Below are 22,935 nucleotides of genomic sequence, written 5' to 3' on the forward strand. Positions count from 1 at the left end.
GGTTGCGGTATGCATTATTCCCGTGGTTATCGTTGTTGTGGTTGCTGTGGTACCCGTTGTTGTTACCACGGCCTCTGCCACTGTCGCGATTATTGCGCCAATTGTCCTCGTCCTCCACTCTTCCCAGGAAATCATTGATTGTCCTGTGATTGCTCCCTACGTAGCGTTTTGTATCATCTGGAAGCTTTTTGTAGAGTTCCCAGACTATTTCGGATTCCGTGCGGCGATCACGCAAGTATTCCAACTTGCGGATCCAGCCCTCACAAAACTCCTTCATCGAGCCGCGCGAATTCGCATCGAAAGGCCTCGATACGACAAATTCGCGCCAGACACTTTGCTGTTTTTGCTCTGACCAGTATTCAGCCAGAAACAAATTTTTAAACTCGTCAAAAGTCAGGTTCGTAATGTTGAGATTTAGGCCCCAACGCTTGGCATCACCAGCCAACACATCAATAACCGCATTAATTTTTCTCTCATTAGTCCATGATCTGGGTAAAACTCTTTCACAATTTTTAATGAAATCCGTCGGGTGTATACCGCCTTTTTTCAAGGGGTCGAACCGCTCCTCTTTCGTCAACAACTCCGAACTATGTGCACAGATTGGCACATAGCTCTGTTTTTCGTCAAGTTTCCTTTCTAATTCCGACACCCTCGTAATCACTTGGCAAGTGGTTGTCGCAAGCGTTTCCACTTCCCTCTTTTTCTCTTCGCAGGTGTTAGCCTGCTTCGTCACTTTGGTATCTACTTCGGATACTAAAGCCTTTAAAGTTTCCACATTCTGTTGATCCTCTTTTCTCACTAATTGAATTTGTTCCGTCACCTTATTCTCGATGATCGGAGCAACTGCGTCTCCTACACTTTTCTCGATTCTGCTAATTTCGGAATCAAAACGAGTATTTATGCTCGCAATTTCCGCCTGAACGCCTATCATTTCCTGTTTAAGGTAACCGATTTCGGTATAAATCACGACAATATCGTCTTTGATTTTATCAACTTTTGTGTTAACAACTTCAACATTGTTGTTAACAACATTAATAGCTTTGTTCTGATTGTCTAGCATTCGTTCAATTTTTTCAGACTGAGCCACTTGCTTGGCAGCCTGAGCTGCTTGCTCGGCAGCCTGAGCTTCTTGCTTGGCAGCCTGATCTTTAATTTCTGCCGATTGACTCTTGATTTCGTTAATCAAAACATTCAATAAATCAGTTAAATTCCCGGAAACCACCGGTTTTACTTCCGTAGCGGCTTCCTCTTTCATTATCCCCCCGTATTCGTCATCAGGGGATTCAGATTTGATTTTCACTTCCGATTCCGAAACATTTTCTAAAGTCTGGAATTCCATTTCTGCTCTTTGTTGCGTTTCGGTGGTCGCATCTTTCATGCTAGCCGCCTGCCCCGGAACAATGGGTACCGCTGTGCGCGTTTCCCACTGTTCGACCGATTGTTCCGTATCTAAGTCTACCAAATTTTGGTAATTGTTGCCTTCACTCATTTTAATAATTTTCAATATAAATGCAAAATCTCAACTCTAATTAGGATTCCTCACACGAATATTCTCGCTGACGTATCGACCATTTCGTAACCAGTACTTTGTTACGAGATTTGCACAATGCAAAATTCGTGTCCAGAACAACCTCAAATTTGAAGATTGTCCTGTCACCAGGTCGCCACGTGTAACCTCCCCCCTCACTTACCGACCTTAATGACAGTGAAAAATGAAACCGCGTGTACCTAATGGGAGTTTTGGAAAGGCAATCGTCACCGAAGTTAACCTGTCGGTAAAGAGGGAGGAAAGGGTTACATCTAAATGAAAGGAAAAATGCAAATGAAACTGGTGGAAATTAATTTTGAAAAGGGGTAAAGTTAATAAAGAAAGTAAATGTGCGGCCGCTACGTTAACAATTAACTAGCGGTAATTAGATATTTGAGATTTGGGGGAAATCACGGTCGCCAGTCCTAAGGACAATTACTATAGTAACTGAACAAGAAAGATTATTACACATATAATTAGCACTAGAAGCGTGGCAACTGAAGGTTGACACGTGTAGTGTGAAAACTGAAAGTTTGTCAGAAGTAATAACTTTCGCTACACCCTGACTTAATTTCGCAAAAGAATTAATAAAACCGGAAAATCGAAAGTTAATTTAGTGACTGAAGTTAATAGTGAGCTTTCTTTCTGAAGCACATCGAAATTCAGTAACATACAGTTAGTCTTGGACTACCTCAACAATCATTTCAAAAGCTACTTGAATCTACGCAATTTAGAAATAGAGATTTAACTTTGATCTTGAATTAAATGATTCTGAACAATTAACAATAGTGAAATTTAGTACGTACCAAGCTGAGCTGCAGTCACAGGTAAGCTAAAATACGGTAACAAAGCTCGCACTCTTAATTCGTGCTTGTGTAATCTGAATATTGTAGCCAGCTCTGAGACTTTGACTGAACTTTGAAATTAAAGCAGCGAAATCTAATCATATTATTTTAATGCTGGCGTTTGAATTTCAACGACACTCGGGTTCATTTCGGAAAAGGAAGGGACCCTGCTTGGCAATGCAATTGGGACAATGAGCAACAAAGGTTCATGCTAAGTTGCTGTAATTTTGCGAGGCAAATGGAACAATTTGAAAAGCTGAGGTCTGCCATACAGTTCTGAAACTTTACGTGCTTCCAGTCTTCCTTGTTGGTTGATTGAAGGTTTGAAGCCGTCGATCGAGGAGGCGGCGACAGTCACTCATTGTCGGCCGTCGCTGTTGCAGAAGCTGGATGTTGGCGCGCCTTCTTCTCGACACGGTCACCAGGCGAAACGGGCTCTTGATGTGCGCCAGCTAATGTTTCCCGTCCGCGACACCATGTCAGAAACTATCATCGCGAGTCGAGCGCAATTACTTGCTGCCAAACCCCGAAAGCGCGGCAACTCGCGGGAGCGTCACACGACACCTGCTCCACTCGCTACTCCCGCCAGACTCTCACTCTGCTCTGCCCGCGCTCCACGCGGCAGAGTTAACACTACCAAAGATCCTACACACTTTGATTCTTCACACGACCTATCGATGTAATCGTTCGATAGCAGTTTTCCCTAGGCAAGACCCAGCGTAAAAATACAAATAATATTTACGAAACAAACTAATTATACATCGACATGAGTGCATAAATATATATATTCAAACAGTAAAACAATTACAATATATAAAGAGACAGAAATGTCATATCTTGAGGTAACAAAACAAGGAAAAAAAATAATAGTACAATAGATGGAAATAGGAGTATATGCATTTCCGGCGTTACAAGGTACGTGTCCTTTAGCGCTAAATGTGCGTCTTGCTATAAGATATTTCTGTGGAAGTGTCGTAGTTATCGTCCTCCGAAAACTAAGTTCTGCAGAAGTCAATGTACTTACCTCATGATAAACAAAAGTGGAATGCTATGCGTATAGATATCGTAGTTATTACGTACATTACCGTGATCAAGAAAGTACTATACTGTAACATATTGTTGTGCTACGAAAAAGGCTGTCACATTGTAGCTATACCACAAATGTTACTACTAAAACATGTTTTACTTTCCAGAAGAATTCAGAAAAACAGATACACTGCAAAAGCAACAATGTAAATTGTGTCACACATTAGTAGCGTCGTGATATAATCGTGTAGCTGTAAAAGAAACCAAATGCTAAGTCATCTTTAATCCCACAGAAAGTACTTCAAATAAAGAATGCATTTTCAAGTAAACCAAAATGTTGCATTAAAATATCATTAGCAGTACCTGTATATGTTCTAAGTATGTAAGCCTTATAGTCGTTACGTAATCGTGCAACTAACAAGCAAGAATGTACACACACAATAACACTGTGTCATCTGTTCACTACAACAATGCACTCGTAGATACTGTCTAAATATGTTCCCTAGCTTCTAGACTGGATAGTTAACTTCAAAACATTGTTACATGTTAACAGTTTCTCAGTTTGACAAATTGTACAAGTAGCGTGAAGTGAAAAGTTTTATAGCAAAGACTAAGTTAAAAGCAGATTATCTCTCAATAAACGGTTTTACATGTGAAATGTGGTGCAGTCCTTTACTCTTCCTAGTACGCAGAGTTTCAATTTCAACGCAATTATCATGTTGTATACGTCGGTAAGCAATGCTAAAATTTTTCTCAAGGTTAACGTCTATGGTATTTTTCTCTGAGCCAGCCGGCGCACATGGCTGCCTGCGGTGCGAGTCATTGTCTGCTATCTCTTTGTTGGCGTGCGTCGTTATTAGCATTAGGAGACCTAACGTCTACAAATTCACCTTGTCGAGAGGGCCCAGCCCTGTTTGAATCCCGCCAGTTCTGATGAAATTCAGGTCTGTCGTTACGATTATATCGTCTGTCGTCATGTCGGTAGCTCCTGTAGTTTCTTTCTTGTCGGTTAAGTGGTGGAGAATTTCTCCCTGAATTATCACTGCACGGTGGACCGTTGCGTCTGAAGTTATTCTGTCTCCCGTGATAATAATAGTTCTGGTTGCCATATTGTCTGTTTCTATGACTGTCTCTGTCATATTCATTACTACGGAAATGCGATCTTTCTCTGTAACTACACTCCTGGAAATGGAAAAAAGAACACATTGACACCGGTGTGTCAGACCCACCATACTTGCTCCGGACACTGCGAGAGGGCTGTACAAGCAATGATCACACGCACGGCACAGCAGACACACCAGGAACCGCGGTGTTGGCCGTCGAATGGCGCTAGCTGCGCAGCATTTGTGCACCGCCGCCGTCAGTGTCAGCCAGTTTGCCGTGGCATACGGAGCTCCATCGCAGTCTTTAACACTGGTAGCATGCCGCGACAGCGTGGACGTGAACCGTATGTGCAGTTGACGGACTTTGAGCGAGGGCGTATAGTGGGCATGCGGGAGGCCGGGTGGACGTACCGCCGAATTGCTCAACACGTGGGGCGTGAGGTCTCCACAGTACATAGATGTTGTCGCCAGTGGTCGGCGGAAGGTGCACGTGCCCGTCGACCTGGGACCGGACCGCAGCGACGCACGGATGCACGCCAAGACCGTAGGATCCTCCGCAGTGCCGTAGGGGACCGCACCGCCACTTCCCAGCAAATTAGGGACACTGTTGCTCCTGGGGTATCGGCGAGGACCATTCGCAACCGTCTCCATGAAGCTGGGCTACGGTCCCGCACACAGTTAGGCCGTCTTCCGCTCACGCCCCAACATCGTGCAGCCCGCCTCCAGTGGTGTCGCGACAGGCGTGAATGGAGGGACGAATGGAGACGTGTCGTCTTCAGCGATGAGAGTCGCTTCTGCCTTGGTGCCAATGATGGTCGTATGCGTGTTTGGCGCCGTGCAGGTGAGCGCCACAATCAGGACTGCATACGACCGAGGCACACAGGGCCAACACCCGGCATCATGGTGTGGGGAGCGATCTCCTACACTGGCCGTACACCACTGGTGATCGTCGAGGGGACACTGAATAGTGCACGGTACATCCAAACCGTCATCGAACCCATCGTTCTACCATTCCTAGACCGGCAAGGGAACTTGCTGTTCCAACAGGACAATGCACGTCCGCATGTATCCCGTGCCACCCAACGTGCTCTAGAAGGTGTAAGTCAACTATCCTGGCCAGCAAGATCTCCGGATCTGTCCCCCATTGAGCATGTTTGGGACTGGATGAAGCGTCGTCTCACGCGGTCTGCACGTCCAGCACGAACGCTGGTCCAACTGAGGCGCCAGGTGGAAATGGCATGGCAAGCCGTTCCACAGGACTACATCCAGCATCTCTACGATCGTCTCCATGGGAGAATAGCAGCCTGCATTGCTGCGAAAGGTGGATATACACTGTACTAGTGCCGACATTGTGCATGCTCTGTTGCCTGTGTCTATGTGCCTGTGGTTCTGTCAGTGTGATCATGTGATGTATCTGACCCCAGGAATGTGTCAATAAAGTTTCCCCTTCCTGGGACAATGAATTCACGGTGTTCTTATTTCAATTTCCAGGAGTGTATTATTCTGCCAGTGGTTGTCATATGGGCAGTGTCTGTTTTGTTCACGATTTGCGTTGTAAGAATAGCCCTGTCGTTTCCAGTTATTATTTCTGTCATCGCGGAATTGTGATGGACGTGATCTGTAATTGTTGTGCTCCTGTTTCGCGTTCCGCGATTGTCAGTGTCAATTTCCAGTTCTTGTAACAGTCCCTGAAAAGCTTCAATGTCGTCTTTGCAACGTCCTGCTAAAATAATATGTCATAAATGTTCAGGCATTTTGATTAACCAAATGCGGATGAGTTCTGAGGGGCTGTAAGGTTTTGACAGGTACTGATTCCCCTGCAACATGTCTTCAAAATATTTCACAAGACTGGAAAATTCAGATTGTTCGAAATGTTCCATCATTATGATGCTGTGTTTTACTCAGTCTTGTGTAGCTTGAGACCAATATGCTGAGAGGAAGGCATGATAAAATTATCCTTCACTGTAGCAATCGTGAATGACCGATCGCATTTTTACAGCTGATTCATTCTCTAAATAACCACACATAAGTTCTAATCTGTGCTCTAATGACCAGTTGAGAGGAAAACAATGATAGAATTGATGAAGCCACGCTTGTGGATGAATGTCGTTGCCGGAATTCTTGAATGTTTTGAATTTACGTGTAGTAATAAACAGCTTATAGTCAAAATCATCATGTCGGCGAGTCGCATATCGGTCACTGTTACTTCGTTTCGGCGGTTCCATCTCAAAATTCGGTGTACCTTGCCAATTTCTTGCATAATTTCCGAAGTGCCCTGTGTTACTATTTTGTGGCTGTTCCGTATTTCTACGTCCCTCTTCCCTTATTGGAACGCGATTGTCCTCTGAAATATGTAATTCTTGTATTACCTGTGTCAACTGATTTTGTACTTCCCGGATTTCTCTTTTGTGTTGCATATTAATTTGATTCTGATTTTGTTTGAGTTTTCTAATTTGTTCGCACTCTTCTGTGTCATTAAAGACTGCCGGTTAAGTGTCATTCAGATTATCGTCTACCTTCGTAAATAAATTATTTAGCTGATCCGAAAGTTCAACTACTTTCTCTGATAATGAACTAATTTCCTCCATGTGTCTTTCTGAACCAATTTTCTGAGTATGTACTGTGTCCTTTAAGTTTTCCTGAGTTTTTGCAAGTTGCGTAACCGAATCAATAGATGCAACTGAGTCAAATTTAGCTTGCAAGGTCTCATGATTTTCATGAACAACAGTTTGCAGTTCTTTTATGGCTGCTTCGTGATTCTGTAATGCATTTTCATGCCGTGAAAAAATTGATTGAAAATGCTCACAAATTTGTGTTTTTACGTCATTACAGACCTTTTGACATTTCGATTCAATGTTATGTAACTCAGTAGTTAAATCTACACATGTTTGTTCAAACATGGTGTCTAACTTTTGAAGCTTTTGCTGTGTTTGTCTCTGATTTTGTTCCATTTGTTGCATTAATTGCAATAATAATGTATTAGTGTCTGGAATCTGTTTCTCTATACTTTTTGCAGTGCATTTTCACCGGCAACATTCGCATTTTGACAAGCAGAAAATGTGTCTTGACTCATTTTAGAAAACGGTGAGGACCCAAATCCTGAGTCTACAGTATTTGCAATATTGTGTTCTGTCATTCCCGATTCCTGAGGCGAGCTGTTGCCGACCGATCGATCGATAATGCTTCCCTGTTCACTACTTGTTTCATTGTCTACACCATTATTTGCCGCCCGCTCCATTTCCCTATGCACAATTACCAAATTACTACTCCGAATGTCTGTTAATTCATTACACAGTGGTGCTGATAAGCTACGCTCGTCGTCACTATTATTTCTCAGTTTGAAACTTCCTGGTAGATTAAAACTGTGTGCCCGAACGAGACTCGAACTCGGGACCTTAGTTTTTATCGGGTAACTACTCTACCATCTGAGCTACCGAAGCACGACTCACGCCCGGTACTCACAGCCGAACTTCTGCCAGTTTACTTGAAAATACATTCTTTATTTGAAGTACTTTCTGTGGGATTAAAGATGACTTAGCATTTGGTTTCTTTTACAGCTACACGATTATATCACGGCGCTACTAATGTGTGACACAATTTACATTGTTGCTTTTGCAGTGTATCCTTTCTTTCAGGAGTGCTAGTTCTGCAAGGTTCGCAGGAGAGCTTCTGTAAAGTCTGGAAGGTAGGAGACGACATACTGGCAGAAGTTCGGCTGTGAGTACCGGGCGTGAGTCGTGCTTCGGTAGCTCAGATGGTAGAGTAGTTACCCGATAAAAGCAAAGGTCCCGAGTTCGAGTCTCGTTCGGGCACACAGTTTTAATCTACCAGGAAGTTTCATATCAGCGCACACTCCGCTGCAGAGTGAAAATCTCATTCTGGAAACATTTCTCAGTTTACTTTGGAGCCTAGTGTTACGGTTTTCACTCGCCATTATTGGCACAGTATTTCACACGATAACACAGAAAAGCACAATTCGAAGAGCAAAACTAAGAGAACACACTAACATAGCACTGAAAATAATATCTAGTTAATAGCAAGCGCAGCTGCGAAATACTTGGTGCAAATCTACATGCATGCCACAACTGTTTTACTATACAACAATGAAAGACTGCAACTACAAAGGAGACTCTCTCTCCAATTACGCGCTAGCAATAAACAAAAGCTACACTAATTACACAAACTACAAGAAAAAATCAGAAGATTCCAATGAGGTATCCTGGGCTAAGGGTCGACATATGAAACGTCCCCTTAGAAAAATTATACATGACGGTGCTTAAACTGACACACAATATTTTTTTAGCGCAACGCAATCTGACTTTCAATAATCTGTACAAAAGAATGGCCCTGACTAACATTAACCTATACCTTTCACAAATCACTTACCTCACAAAAATCTTCGTTACTCGAACTACTGCAATACAGCGAGCGCCACTACTGCCAGCTAAATAAAAGATTCAAACTACGGAAGGCACTAACTACTGATAGGCACAGTTAGCAAATGAAAGATTTTAATAGAGAACAAACAATGTATGTACCTTAATAGTCATAATATATATAGCAGTTCATGACATCCATTCTTACAAATGTACTGTTTCTGATGCTCTCAAAATTCCGCCATCTCACTTCCCCACATCCACCACTGCTGGCGGCTGACCTCCAACTGCGCAACGCTACGCGCTGTTAACATCCAGCTGCCCAACACTACAACGGCAGACAACAATGCAAACTAGCCACAGACTGCACACAGCACAGCCAGTGATTTTCATACAGAGCGCTACGTGGCGTTACCAATAAGAAAACATAAACAGCCTATTTACACATTCACACAAGGTTGGCGCCGGTGGCGACACCTACAACGTGCTGACATGAGGAAAGTTTCCAACCGATTTCTCATACACAAACACCAGTTGACCGGCGTTGCCTGGTGAAACGTTGTTGTGATGCCTCGTGTAAGGAGCAGAAATGCGTACCATCACGTTTCCGACCTTGATAGAGGTCGGATTGTAGCCTATCGCAATTGCGCTTTATCGTATCGCGACATTGCTGCCCGCGTTGGTCGAGATCCTATTACTGTTAGCAGATTATGGAATCGGTGGGTTCAGGAGGGTAATACGGAACGCCGTGCTGGATCCCAACGGCCTCGTATCACTAGCAGTCGAGATGACAGGCATCTTATCCGCATGGCTGTAACGGATCGTGCAGCCACGTCTCGATCCCAGAGTCAACGGATGGGGACGTTTGCAAGACAACAACCAACTGCACGAACAGTTCGACGACGTTCGCAGCAGCATGGACTATCAGCTCGGAGACCATGGCTGCGGTTACCCTTGACGCTGCATCACAGACAGGAGCGCCTACGATGGTGTACTCAACGACGAACCTAGGTGCACGAATGGCAAAACGTCATTTTTTCGGATGAATCCAGGTTCCGTTTACAGCATCATGATGGTCGTATCTGTGTTTGGCGACATCGCAGTGAACGCACATTGGAAGCGTGTATTCGTCATCGCCATACTGGCGTATCACCCGGCGTGATGGTGCAAAACCCTACATTTCAGCAGGATAATGCACGACCGCATGTTGCAGGTCCTGTATGAGCCCTTCTGGATACAGAAAATGTTCGACTGCCGCCTTGGCCAGCACATTCACCAGATCTCTCACCAACTGAAAACGTCTAGTCAATGGTGGCCGAGCAACTGGCTCGTCACAATACGCCAGTCACTACTCTTGATGAACTGTGGTATCGTGTTGAAGCTGAATGGGGAGCTGTACCTGTACACGCCATCCAAGCTCTGTTTGACTCAATGCCTAGGCGTATCAAGGCCGTTATTACGGCCAGACGTGGTTGTTCTTGGTAGTGATTTCTCAGGATCTATGCACCCAAATTGCGTGAAAATGTAATCACATGTCAGTTCTAGTATAATATATTTTTCCAATGAATACCCGATTATCATCTGCATTTACTCTTGGTGTAGCAGTTTTAACGGCCAGTAGTGTACATTTCACAAGCCAGCTTACAGTGTGTGGCGGAGAGTACTTACGATACCACTGCCTTCGCCTTCACTGTACAAGCAGAGACCGCCGCGTGGGAAGAATGATAGTCGGTAAACCTCTGTATCAGATGTAATTTCTCCGATTTTCCTGTTGCGGTCATTTTGCGAGACGTATGTGGTGGGCGGAGGGAGGGCGGGGTCGTAAAATGTTGCCAGACTCTATTTGCAACGTATGCGTTCGAAATTTCAATTGAAAATCTCGTTCTGATGCACAATGTCTCCCTTGTAGCGTCTGCCACTTGAGATTGCTGAACTGCTTCTTAACGCCCTCGCGCCGAATAAAGGATTCCACCATAGCTTAATGCGCCGCTTTTCTTGAGATTTTCCCTTCTATGAAGCCAATCTGGTAAGCGTCCTATATCTTTAAGCAAGATTTCTGCAAGCCGCTTCTCACGTACGTGAATCACGTTTCCTTCAGATTCTACAAATTATTCTCAGCCTGGTATCTGATTTTCCTACAATTTGCTTTCTATGGTCATTCGACTTTAGGTCGCTGGAAATGGCTACTCCTGGATATTTTACGATATTTACAATTTCCAATGTCTAGACGCTTCAGTCCGGAACCGCGCGACTGCTACGGTCGCAGGTTGGAATCCGGCCTCGGGCATGGATGTATGTGATGTCCTTAGGTTAGTTTGGTTTAAGTAGTTCTAAGTTCTAGGGGACTGATGACCTCAACTATTAATTCCCATAGTGCTCAGAGCCATTTGAACCATTTGAACAATTTCCAGTGATTTGTCAGAAGTCGGTTAATGGAACAGTGGTAGATTTCTTACCCTATTTATGCACGAGACGTTCCGTTTAGTAACGCCCACATTCAACTGCAGGCACCTTTATTCTCTGCAGATATTCCTGCATTTTGATAGTATTTCTGGGTCGCAATCTTCCTATAGCCAACGGCATCGTACACGAATTGCTTAACGGAACTTCCAACAATATGCACTTGATTATTTATACACACCGAGGTGACAAACGTCATGGGATACCTTCCAATATCGTGCCGGACCTCCTTTCGCCCGGCATAGTGCAGCATCTCCAAGTGGCATGGACTCAACAATTCGTTGGAAGTCCCCTGCATAAATATTGAGTCATATTATGTCTATAGCCGTTCATAACTGCAAAAGTGTTGCCGGTGCAGGATTTTGTGCACGAACTGACCTCTTGATTATGTCCCGTAAATGTTCGATGGGATTCGTGTGGCCAAATCATTCACTCGAATTGTCCAGAATGTTCTTCAAACCAGTCGCGAACAGTTGTGGCCCAGTGACATGATGCATTGCCATGCATAAAATGAATAGCTGTAAATGGCCTCCAAGTAGCCTAAAATAACCATTTCCAGTGAATGATCGTTTCACCTTGACCAGAACACCCAGTCCATTCCATGTAAACATAGCCTACACCATTGTGGAGTCACCACCAGGTTGCCCAGTGCCTTGTTGACAGTCTGGGTCCATGGCTTTGTGGGGTCTGCACCACACTCGAACCCTACCACCTTCTCTTACCAACTGAACTCGGGACTCATCCGACCACGCAACAGTTTTCCAGTCGTCTAGGGTCCAACCAATACGGTCAAGAGCCCAGGAGAGGTGCTGTAGGCGATGTCGTGCTGTTAGCACTCCCACAAATCGTCTGCTGCCATAGCCCATTAACGCCACATTTCGCCCCCTGTCGTAACGGATACATTCGTCGTACATCCCAGATTGATTTCTTCAGTTGTTTCAAACTTGTCTACTAGCACTGACAACTACACGCAAAGACTGCTGCTCTCGTTCGCTAAGTGTCCGCGGTAAGAGCTAACGCCTAAAATTTGGTATTCTCGGCGCGCTATTGACACTGTGAATCCCGGAATATTGAATTCACCAAAGATTTATGAAGTGGAATGTACCATGCGTGTAGCTCACACTACTATATCGCGTTCAAAGTCTGTTAATTCCCGTCGTGCGGCCATAATCACGTCGGAAACCTTTGCACATGTGTCACCTGAGTGCAAGTGACAGTGATCTTTCATGCCTTGTTACGCGATACTACAGCCGTCTGGAAATGAGCATATCGCCAACCCTTCTTGCGACACATCTTTGACATATTCATCGTGAGCTAACTACTGATCGCAATTTAATACTTTTATATTTAGGACACACGACAACGTGGACATTAGCTCCCGAAAGAAATTTCTGGCTGCCAGTATGATCCTAAGATGGGTCACAGATGAAGTAATTACAAGAGTAATGTGCTACGAATACATAGAAAGAAAGAACCTTTATCATTTAGGTACAATATAGCAGGTCAGCAACTGGCAGCAGTTAAGTCCATAAATTATCTGGGAGTAGGCATTAGGAGTGATTTAAAATGCAATGACCATATAAAATTAATCGTCGGTAAAGCAGATGCCAGACTGGGATTCATTGGAAGAATCCTAAGGAAATGCAGTCCGAAAACAAAGGAAGTAGGTTACAGTACACTTGTTCGCCCACTGCTTGAATACTGCTCACCGGTGTGGGATCCGTACCAGATAGGGTTGATAGAAGAGATAGAGAAGATCCAACGGAGAGCAGCGCGCTTCGATACAGGATCATTTAGTAATCGCGAAAGCGTTACGGAAATGATAGACAAACTCCAGTGGAAGAATCTGCGAGAGAGACGCTCAGTAGCTCGGTACGGGCTTTTGTTGAAGTTTCGAGAACATACCTTCACCGGGGAGTCAAGCAGTATATTGCTCCCTCCTACGTATATCTCGCGAAGAGACCGTGCGGATAAAATCAGAGTGATTAGAGCCCACACAGAGGCATACCGACAATCTTTCTTTCCACGAACAATACGAGACTGGAATAGAAGGGAGAACCGATAGAGGTACTCAAGGTACCCTCCGCCACACACCGTCAGGTGGCTTGCGGAGTATGGATGTAGATGTAGATGTAATCTGATGGATCTAGGACCAATGACAACCCGTGTTGGCCTGTTGGAAAAGTATTCCCTTTGTGAGGGATGCAGGCTTGTTCTTCTGATGAGAAAAGTTTATCATGTGTTGTAATAGCCATTGTTTTCCACCATCCACGTATTGTTTTACGAGTGGGGTTCAGTAAGTTATGCAACATTATGTTTTCTGAAAGTAACTTGGTTTTATTTACGTCTTTTGGCTACAAAACCCTATTTTTCAAAATAGTCTCCGTTAATACAGCACCATTACAGCACCTTACTGGGGGGCCTGTATGCCCACATGATACCACTCGACTGGTCGAAGTCAGACCCAACATCTTGCTGCATCAATAAGGTCCCTATCATCCAATTATTGCTTCCCTCGGAGTGTGCCCTTCATCGGGCCAAACAGATGGAAATCGGAAGGTGCGACATTCAGGCTGTAGAGTGGATGAGAAAGAACATTCCAATGAAGTTTTGTGAACTCCTTTCGGATGCGCTGAATTGTGTTCAGTTGTACAGCGAGGCTTTTGTGATACGGCGATCACCTGAAATGAGAGTGGCCGCACGTTCCACAGGTTTGCGCGATCTTGTTGCGATGATGAAAGGCGCTCGCCCAATTACTAACCGTGCTTTTCTTCACTTCAACGTCTCTGTAGAGATTCTGCAAGCGTCTATGAATACCTGAGATACTCTGGTTTTCCGTAAAAGCAACTCTCTGCTTGGAAGACATCTTCGTTAGAGACGTCTTTTGAAGGCTGCATATAGCACCGCCCCCTATCGGAAATTCATGAAACTACAGGGGCTGAAACGGAAATATTCCAGGATGTCTCACAACAAATTCCACATATTTTGTCAACCGAAACTGGCGGAGAAAAAGAAATGTATTGCATTACTTATTGAACGCCCCTCATATATTTTGCACCTTGTTGATCGCAAAGAATCGCCAAGAGCGTGAAGGGAGCCTGATTGTCCCTGGTGTACTGTTGTCCTCTTTGAACTTCAGCGTCCAGCTCTACATTTGCTTCTGTGATATGCAGAAACTACGACACTGTGGGCACTTACTGCTAATACAATGAGCGACCGACCAGCCACCATCTTAAATAAGCTGTAATGTGTCTTGGGATTAGTCGCAAGCGCTTCGAAATGGACTTAGCTGAAAACATATCCCACAGTCTGCAGCAACACTGTTTACTACAGTATATATGGCAGGGCTTTTACTAAATTCTAAGACTATTAAGTATGCAGAATGCGTACCATCAGATTTCCAGAAAAGTTTACCTTCAAGGAAAACACAATGCTGTACCCCTCTCAAAATTAGTGACGTCTAAACCATTTACTAGAATAATATAAATGAGGACAGAAAGGAAATGCTACACCAGTCTATACAGAATTTCTGTTACCATACATAATGTCTAACACGATAATAATGTAGGCATTTTATTACCTAATCGTGTACAAACTATAATACTGGAAGATAAACTGATGAATTTTCCTGTTTGGAAAATATAAAATCTCAAACCAACGACGCTACAGAACGTCCGAGATTATAGTCGCCAGCGCCTGCCACTAGGCAGCCCCATCGGCAGGAAATGTGTCTTTGTATGCTGACAGACCGTAGGCGGAACGTCTCGGAATGTTGTTCGTTATTGTTACTGCGGCTGATTGCCACGATCGCCAGTGGAGAAGACGGAGCTAGCTGTTGCATAGAAACGGCTTGTCTCCTATGAATGTGATATTCTGTTGCCTCAGTGGATGACGTTTTCGGGCACAGGTTTCCACCTGCAGTTTATTTTTCTCCTGGAACTCTTTAAATTCTCCAATGTTTCTCGGTGTACAGCAGGAAAATAAACCGCAGATGGAAACCCATATATGAAACCGTCATCCACCGAGTCAGTAGAATTAGTGATGCGACAGACCTCTACTTTGGCTTCCGCAACCGCGGAAGTTCCGCTCATTTCTTAACATCGGATTCCACATTTTTATGTCGGAAGTTTATCGGAACTTTCAACAATGGCGAAATTGTCGATGCGCGCGTTTATTGGTCCAAAGCGCCGGCTGCTGCGCAGGCGGGAGTTCCTTGGACAAGACGTGAAGCAAGCCGGCACGTGGCCGTTGCGATTGTTGCGTTTATTTGAGTATTACGCAGTGAGCTCTGTCCATCGTCGCGAAAGTATAGCGTTTTCTCGCTCGTCGCTCTACTTTGTGTTGCTATATAATATATTCTAGTTCTTAGGTAGCAGTTTGGTGGTGTAACGTTAGTTGCCGGCCGAAGTGTCCGTGCGGTTAAAGGCGCTGCAGTCTGGAACCGCAAAGACCGCTACGGTCGCAGGTTCGAATCCTGCCTCGGGCATGGATGTTTGTGATGTCCTTAGGTTAGTTAGGTTTAACTAGTTCTAAGTTCTAGGGGACTAATGACCTCAGCAGTTGAGTCCCATGAGCCATTTGAACCAAGCCATTTGTAACGTTAGTTAAGAGTGCAATAATGAAACAAATAACAAGTCTTACTTGAAACTATTTCTTTTACATTAATGATTTTAGTGCTAAATGCAAAATCTGTGACGGCCAACGCATTGGCGAGTCATCTTAAATCATTTCGTGTCGAGAAATTTCCAGCGTTTGAGAAGTTATATGAAACTATTGAACTTTCAGTGGAAGCGAAAAAGCAAAGGGTTAGTAAATATTTGTACAATAATGTAGTCGGTACTAATAATACAGTTAGATTATTACAGGGTGAGCTCCGTACACCGCTGTTGCAAAGCTGTTTTAACCGAATTATTCACAATATGGTAACATTTTAAAGAGCTCACTCAACCCGTAGTTCTGGTCGGAGCGTGTTAGTACAAGTCGATAGATAATGTGCTTTTTCTCGTTGCTGCCAGCACTTAATTATACAAGCATATAATAGTCTGTGGCACGGAATAAATACACCACTGTAGTACGTGAGCTGCAAACGAGTTACGTTGGTAGCAATGCTAGAATTTTAAACTGGTTTTATGTCCGTGCCCCTAATCCAGTCCGAGGCGAGCACTTTAAGAAGTTATCGCACTCTATATAAAAACGTTTCTAAGAATTTTGTCTTCCATTTATCTGTGAGAAAGTTATGGTACTCACGTAACTGTTTATATTTGAACCAATACCAATTACGTTTCATTTCTTCGGTAGCAGGTTAATTTATTTATTGCATTTTATTCTTCATATTGCATACCAGGTGTCGGTAGCTTTCTTACCATCATCAGTTCTAAAATAAACACTAATAACGGTAAATAAGTTACTGAAACGTAGTATGTTCAAATGGTTCAAATGGCTCTGAGCACTATTGGACTTAACATCTGTGGTCATCAGTCCCCTAGAACTTAGAACTACTTAAACCTAACTAACCTAAGGACATCACACACATCCATGCCCGAGGCAGGATTCGAACCTGCGACCGTAGAAGTCACGCGGTTCCGGACTGAGCGCCTAGAACCGCTAGACCACCGCGGCCGGCCCTAGTATGTAATATGAAGAATAAAACCCAATATGTATAAATTAACACCCTACTGAGAAACTGCAGCGTGATTTATAAATTGGTTCAGAAACGTTTCTTGTCGCTTTATCTGGGCACTCTGCGAATTATTGACGTTGTCTACACAACAACGTGCAATATGATTTTTTTTTTACTTTTTAAGTATTTAATTTCTTATGGTATTTTACTGTTTTTATTGTATCGTTATTATAGGTTCTTTTGCTCCGGCCAAAGATGCTAAACAACAACTTACATTGCAACAAAGTCTGCAAGTAAATGATTATTGGGATTTCTCACAAATAAAGTCTCAACAAATGGATAATGTGACTGCTGAAATGATTGCGCTCCAGTACTTACTGTTTAAGTTTGTTGAGGGTACAGGCTTTCACAAAGTAATAAATAGTGCTCTTCCAAAGTGAAAGTTAGAAACATCGTAATTTTTTTACTTCGTATTTGTGAGATAACTTGTACAATAAGCTATCAAAAAAAATTAAAAATTTACTTGAAGTATCTGGCATATGGTCTTATCTACATTCTGGAACTTCATTACTTAGTTTGACTTCTCATGGAATTGCAAACGATTTTCACAAGATGTCTATTATTTAGAAATGTGAAGTCATGACTGGGCGTCATACAGGAGATGTAATATCGACATAATTTGAAACGATACATTAAGAATGGGGCATAAATTACCAATCAATGCATTGTATTGTTCGTAATCGTGGATCTAACATGATTAAAGCAATGCAACTGTCTGGCTTTGATGATGTGAATTGTGCAATGCATCAGATACATCATTGTATTCGAGCTGAAACTGAAAAGAATTTCCACAAACTTCAATCATTCCCTGGTCGCATAAACCGAGGAGGAGGAGGAGATTACTGTTTAACGTCCCGTCGACAACGAGGTCGTTAGAGACGGAGCGCAAGCTCGGGGTGAGGGAAGGATGGGGAAGGAAATCGGCCGTGCCCTTTCAAAGGAACCATCCTGGCATTTGCCTGAAGCGATTTAGGGAAATCACGGAAAACCTAAATCAGGATGGCCGGAGACGGGATTGAACCGTCGTCCTCCCGAATGCGAGTCCAGTGTGCTAACCACTGCGCCACCTCGCTCGGTGCATAAACCGAGATAGCAACCTGCTTCATCTGTCATTCAGGATTGCTCAACACGGTATATATTGTTAAACACATATAAATGAATTTTAATTTTATGGTACATCTTAAGTATTGTGTGTTTTGTTTTTGTGTAAATCCTATGTGTTAATTTAATTTCTTCTATTTACAGCCGAAATAACACGTTCTATACGATGGAACGATTTTCAAAGCTCAAGGATTCGCTACTTTTGTACCTGCGTTGAAATTCAATCACGATGATCTGCAGTGAAGACTGGATATATGTTCAAAAATTTGTAGAAATAAGGAAACCATTCGAAGAAATTGCTAGAAACTTAGGCAGTTATCAAGCGAACATTTCATCAGTCATGCCGCTAATTCTAGTTTCTGTGACCATTTTACAGCAAGAAGAAACAAAAACTGATACTTCAGAACTATTCAAAAATTTAACAAGAAAATTACGAGATTAATTGAATTCAAGCACGAGATTTAGGGAACTGACCAAAAACAATAAGTCCACAATTGAGACGTATTTATATTAACTAAATAGAATATCGCATTCATAGGAGACAAGGCCTGTCTACACGGCAGCTAGCCCCATCTTCTCCACTGCCGATCATGGCAATCAATTACTATCACTGATTTACAATGTTCCGAGACATTGCACCTACGGTCCGTCAGCGTACAAAGTCACGTCTGCTGCCAAAGTGGTGGTCTTGAAGACAGGGATTGCTGTCTTCGATTTGTTCCTCAAGTCACATGTTGTCGGGACATTTCTGTCGTATCCTGAAGAAGCAGGAGCAATGGGAAATTTATTCTAGGATGTAAGAAACAAACTTATTTCTGCATCTGAAGAGGGGTGGTATTTTACTTTCTCAAAGAGTTGAGAGCGTTTTGAATCATTTTTTTTTAATTTTACGTGTAGTACGAAGTGAGAGAAATGTTGACATTGCGAAATTACAGACAGAAGAGGTGGAAAAAGACCAAAGTTTTGCTACAGAATATAAAAGCTTCTTTACGTGGTTTAACAATGCGAAAGCGCAGAGAAACGCAGTTCTTTTGAGCGACGCGAAATTTTCAAGTGACAATAAAAATCCTTCACCTCTGAACGCCGTTTTAATCTCTGGGAACACGAGATGACGCAAGACTATTTCAGTTGAGCATAGGGGCGGTCCGTATGGAAAAAGCCGTTTGGTCAAATCCAGTGGCACTAGCTATGCAGGCAAGATTACTTGATTGAACTGCCAGTCAGCTGGGTCCTACAATCTCGACCGCAGCCACCAGCCCGCTCAGACTCTGGCGTCCACCTGCTGCCTGAAAGCACAATCACTTGCCGGTGTTCTAAAAGAAATAGAAATCCGAACAAGTAATGTGTACGTCACATCCTAGTAACGTTACTGTTGAGATATTGACAGACTGTGGCAGAGGAAGCTGTAACTCTGAAATAATAACAACAAGATGTACTTCGTACTTTATATAGTTATAACACAGCCAGCAGAATAAACACGACGCTGATTTCATACATCATGTACATTTTCATGTCTTAGATTTCTTTATGGAGTGAGAAAAGTCATAATAATAACGACGGATAATCATACGTTTTTATTTCGTACCAAATACCTAAAGTTCACGGAAAAATAATGTAACGGAACCGTGAGGGACTGTAAAATGTACGTATTTTGTTCGCAGTAAAAAACAGAAAACACTTTAACGGGAAAATTCTTTATAGTGCCTAAATCTATGAACCGAATTCATTACCTCATCCTTAGAAGGCAAGACAGCGTATAAATACACATAAGACCTATTTCTGATTTCCCTACAGCAGAATAGCCTTCCCCCTTCAATTACATGCAATCCCTAACTTGTCCCACCCCTTCGAACGAGGTGTGGCTAAGCGACTGGTTAGTATTCAGAAAGGATTTTCACTCTGCAGCGTAGTGTGTGCTGAACTGAAAATTCCTGGCAGATTAAAATAGTGCGCTCGAACAGGAATCGAACCCGGGACCTTTGCCTCTTGCCATACAAGTGCTCAACAGACTGAGCTATCCAAGCCGTGATCTAAGTCTTTGGATAGCTCAGCTGATTGAGCACCTAACCTCTATAAGTGCTCCTTAGGCGAGCATATATTTATAATTTTATTAATATTCGGTTTATTGACTGAGCCTGTATTTCGGAACGCTTGCCATGCACGTGAAAAAATGCTGTGAGCGAAACTAAACTCCAAGGCTACACCCGTCACACTTCGTCCTCCTTCCAGTTTCCCGATGATTCTTCCCCATGTGAAATCATCTAAATGTTGTCACCGGGCCATCTTGTAGTGACGAACACCACCACAATGCACCGTAACTGCTCGTTTGTTGGCACATACTTATCTTTTCCCGTTCCTTCACTTGCCTTTTGTTGCGGGTCCAGCCCCATTTGACGTTATAGTCACGTTGATTGGTTCAAATGGCTCTGAGCACTATGGGACTTAACTTCTGTGGTCATCAGTCCCCTAGAACCTAGAACTACTTAAACCTAACTAATCTAAGGACATCACACACATCCAAGCTCGAGGCAGGATTCGAACCTGCGACCGTAGCGGTGGCGCAGTTCCAGACTGAAGCGCCTAAACCGCTCGGCCACACCGGCCGGCCCCAAGCTTTTCAGACTTCTCTCTTTGGTTCAGGGTATGTGATGCTCTTGATGGTGATCCGTCCTCGGAACTGAGACATTATTCTTGGATCATGTTTTTCTGCTGGGTGCTTGTTTTCGTAAATGGAGTTTCACAATTTCGTCGTCTTTTTTTCACCTCTTTTCCCTGAAAACGCTTCTCTGTAGATCTCTGAGTAACAGGAAACAGTTAGGGACGGCTATGTCGATAGAGCAGGGTTATTTAAAAATTGTTGTTTTCTTTTTCTTTTTTTCTTTTTACCAAAAATTTCCTGAATCTCAATGCTGTGTGAACCAGGGCGTTGTTGTCGTGGTGGAGGAACCAATCCTTGGAGCTGAACGGTGGAGACTGTTTTTCCTGCTGATTCTCATTCCTTCTGATTTCCTCTACAGTGCTGGTGCAGCAGTCTTACACTAGCTGGATAGTTATAAATGTGGTGTTTGTTCCTTCGGACATGTCTGAAAGAATAGATACCATTTTGATCCTGTAGCCATTAAGAATCAAGACACAAAGGAGTTAGTGACATTAGTTGACATTGGATATTAATTTAAATAAATGGAGAAAGCTGAAAAGTTGTGCCACACCACGATTCGAACTCAGCTAACCTGTTTACTAGGCAGATGCGCTGACCACTGCGTCATCTGGACACAGTCGTCATCGCAACTGTGCGAACTACCCTAGCACGCTTCCCGTCAGACCCACATTCTCAACTTATCCACACACTACCGATGTAGTGCCCTTTGCCCATTATCCTCATTACTCCCTGCTTTTTGCTGATTCCTGGAAGAGTTCGAATGTTGTGTGCACCTACACTTAAGACACTGTTGGCCATCCTCGCCTTAATTTTATTGAGACATGTCCAAAAGTACAGGCACCACATGTATTATTAAGGCGAGGATGCCCAATGATTACTTCAATACAGATGCACACCATGCTCGAACGGGAACGCGCAAAATGCGGCGAATAATGAGGATAATGGGCAAGGAGCACTACATCTGTAGTGTGTGGGTAAGTTGAGAATTTGAGCGTGAAGAGGGGCGTGCTATAGTAGTCTATGCGCTTGCTATGACAACTGTGTCCGGGTGGCGCAGTGGTCAGTGCGTCTGCCTAGTGAGCAAGAGATCTGGGTTCCAACCCTCGTCTGGTAGAGATTTTCGACTTTCACCATTGATTTAAATCTAACACTTGTTTTCTGCTGGCACGGTACCTCATCGTGTTCCGTCAGAGAGTTGGCTATCCTCTGTAATAAAAAAAAATATAAAAGAACTGAGTGAACGCATGAACGGTGAACCTAAACGGGTGTCAACGGACGTCCATCCCGAAAGAATTCAACGAACACTATAGAACAAAAGGGGGTAAAAAAGGTCAATGCTAACTGTCAGTCAGAGTCATTAACTCCGTAGTGTTCTGAGCTAGATAGTTGCCTTGTTTTTGTATCGGACCCGTAACTGCACATCTAATCGTCTGTAATGACTTTTGACAACAACTTTTTATTAGTCATTTCTGTGTCTTGCTGAAAGACTGAAATCCAGAATCAGCGCGTCCGTAAACAAGCAGTCCGTGCAATTGACGTGCCTGCATGGATAATAGTTGCTCAGCTCATTCAATAAAAAATGTAATAGAAGCACCTGATAATGAAGAAACACTTTCAAAAACTGACAATCGAAAAGAGACAGCAAACCTAGACGAGATGAAAAAGAGATGAAGACACTCCAAAGAATGAGAGTAACGGTACCTACGCTGTTACTCCTATTGTAATGAGCGCTATGAGCAGAATACATCACGGGACTAGAACGTAGCCGGCCGCTGTGGCCGTGCGGTTCTAAGCGCGTCAGTTTGGAACCGCGTGACCGCTACGCTCGCAGGTTCGAATCCTGCCTCGGGCATGGATGTGTGTGATGTCCTTAGGTTAGTTAGGTTTCAGTAGTTCTAAGTTCTAGGGGACTGATGACCTCAGTAGTTTAGTCCCATAGTGCTCAGAGCCATTTGAACTAGAACGTAGGAGTGGTTTAATTATCTTGTCTGTTCATTTAGACGGAGAAAGAGAAAATTTTATATTAGGTGTTCAAGTCAGACATAGAGACATGAGTAATGGACTAAAGGTGGATGCTGTGTAGGAGAGAGGGAGTGCTTTTGCCCTACGACAATTGGAATAGTTCGGTTTTCATGTTACTGGAGCGTTATAATACCT

This window comes from Schistocerca piceifrons, chromosome X, assembly GCF_021461385.2.
Source record: "Schistocerca piceifrons isolate TAMUIC-IGC-003096 chromosome X, iqSchPice1.1, whole genome shotgun sequence".
In the NCBI taxonomy this organism is placed as follows: Eukaryota; Metazoa; Arthropoda; class Insecta; order Orthoptera; family Acrididae; genus Schistocerca; species Schistocerca piceifrons.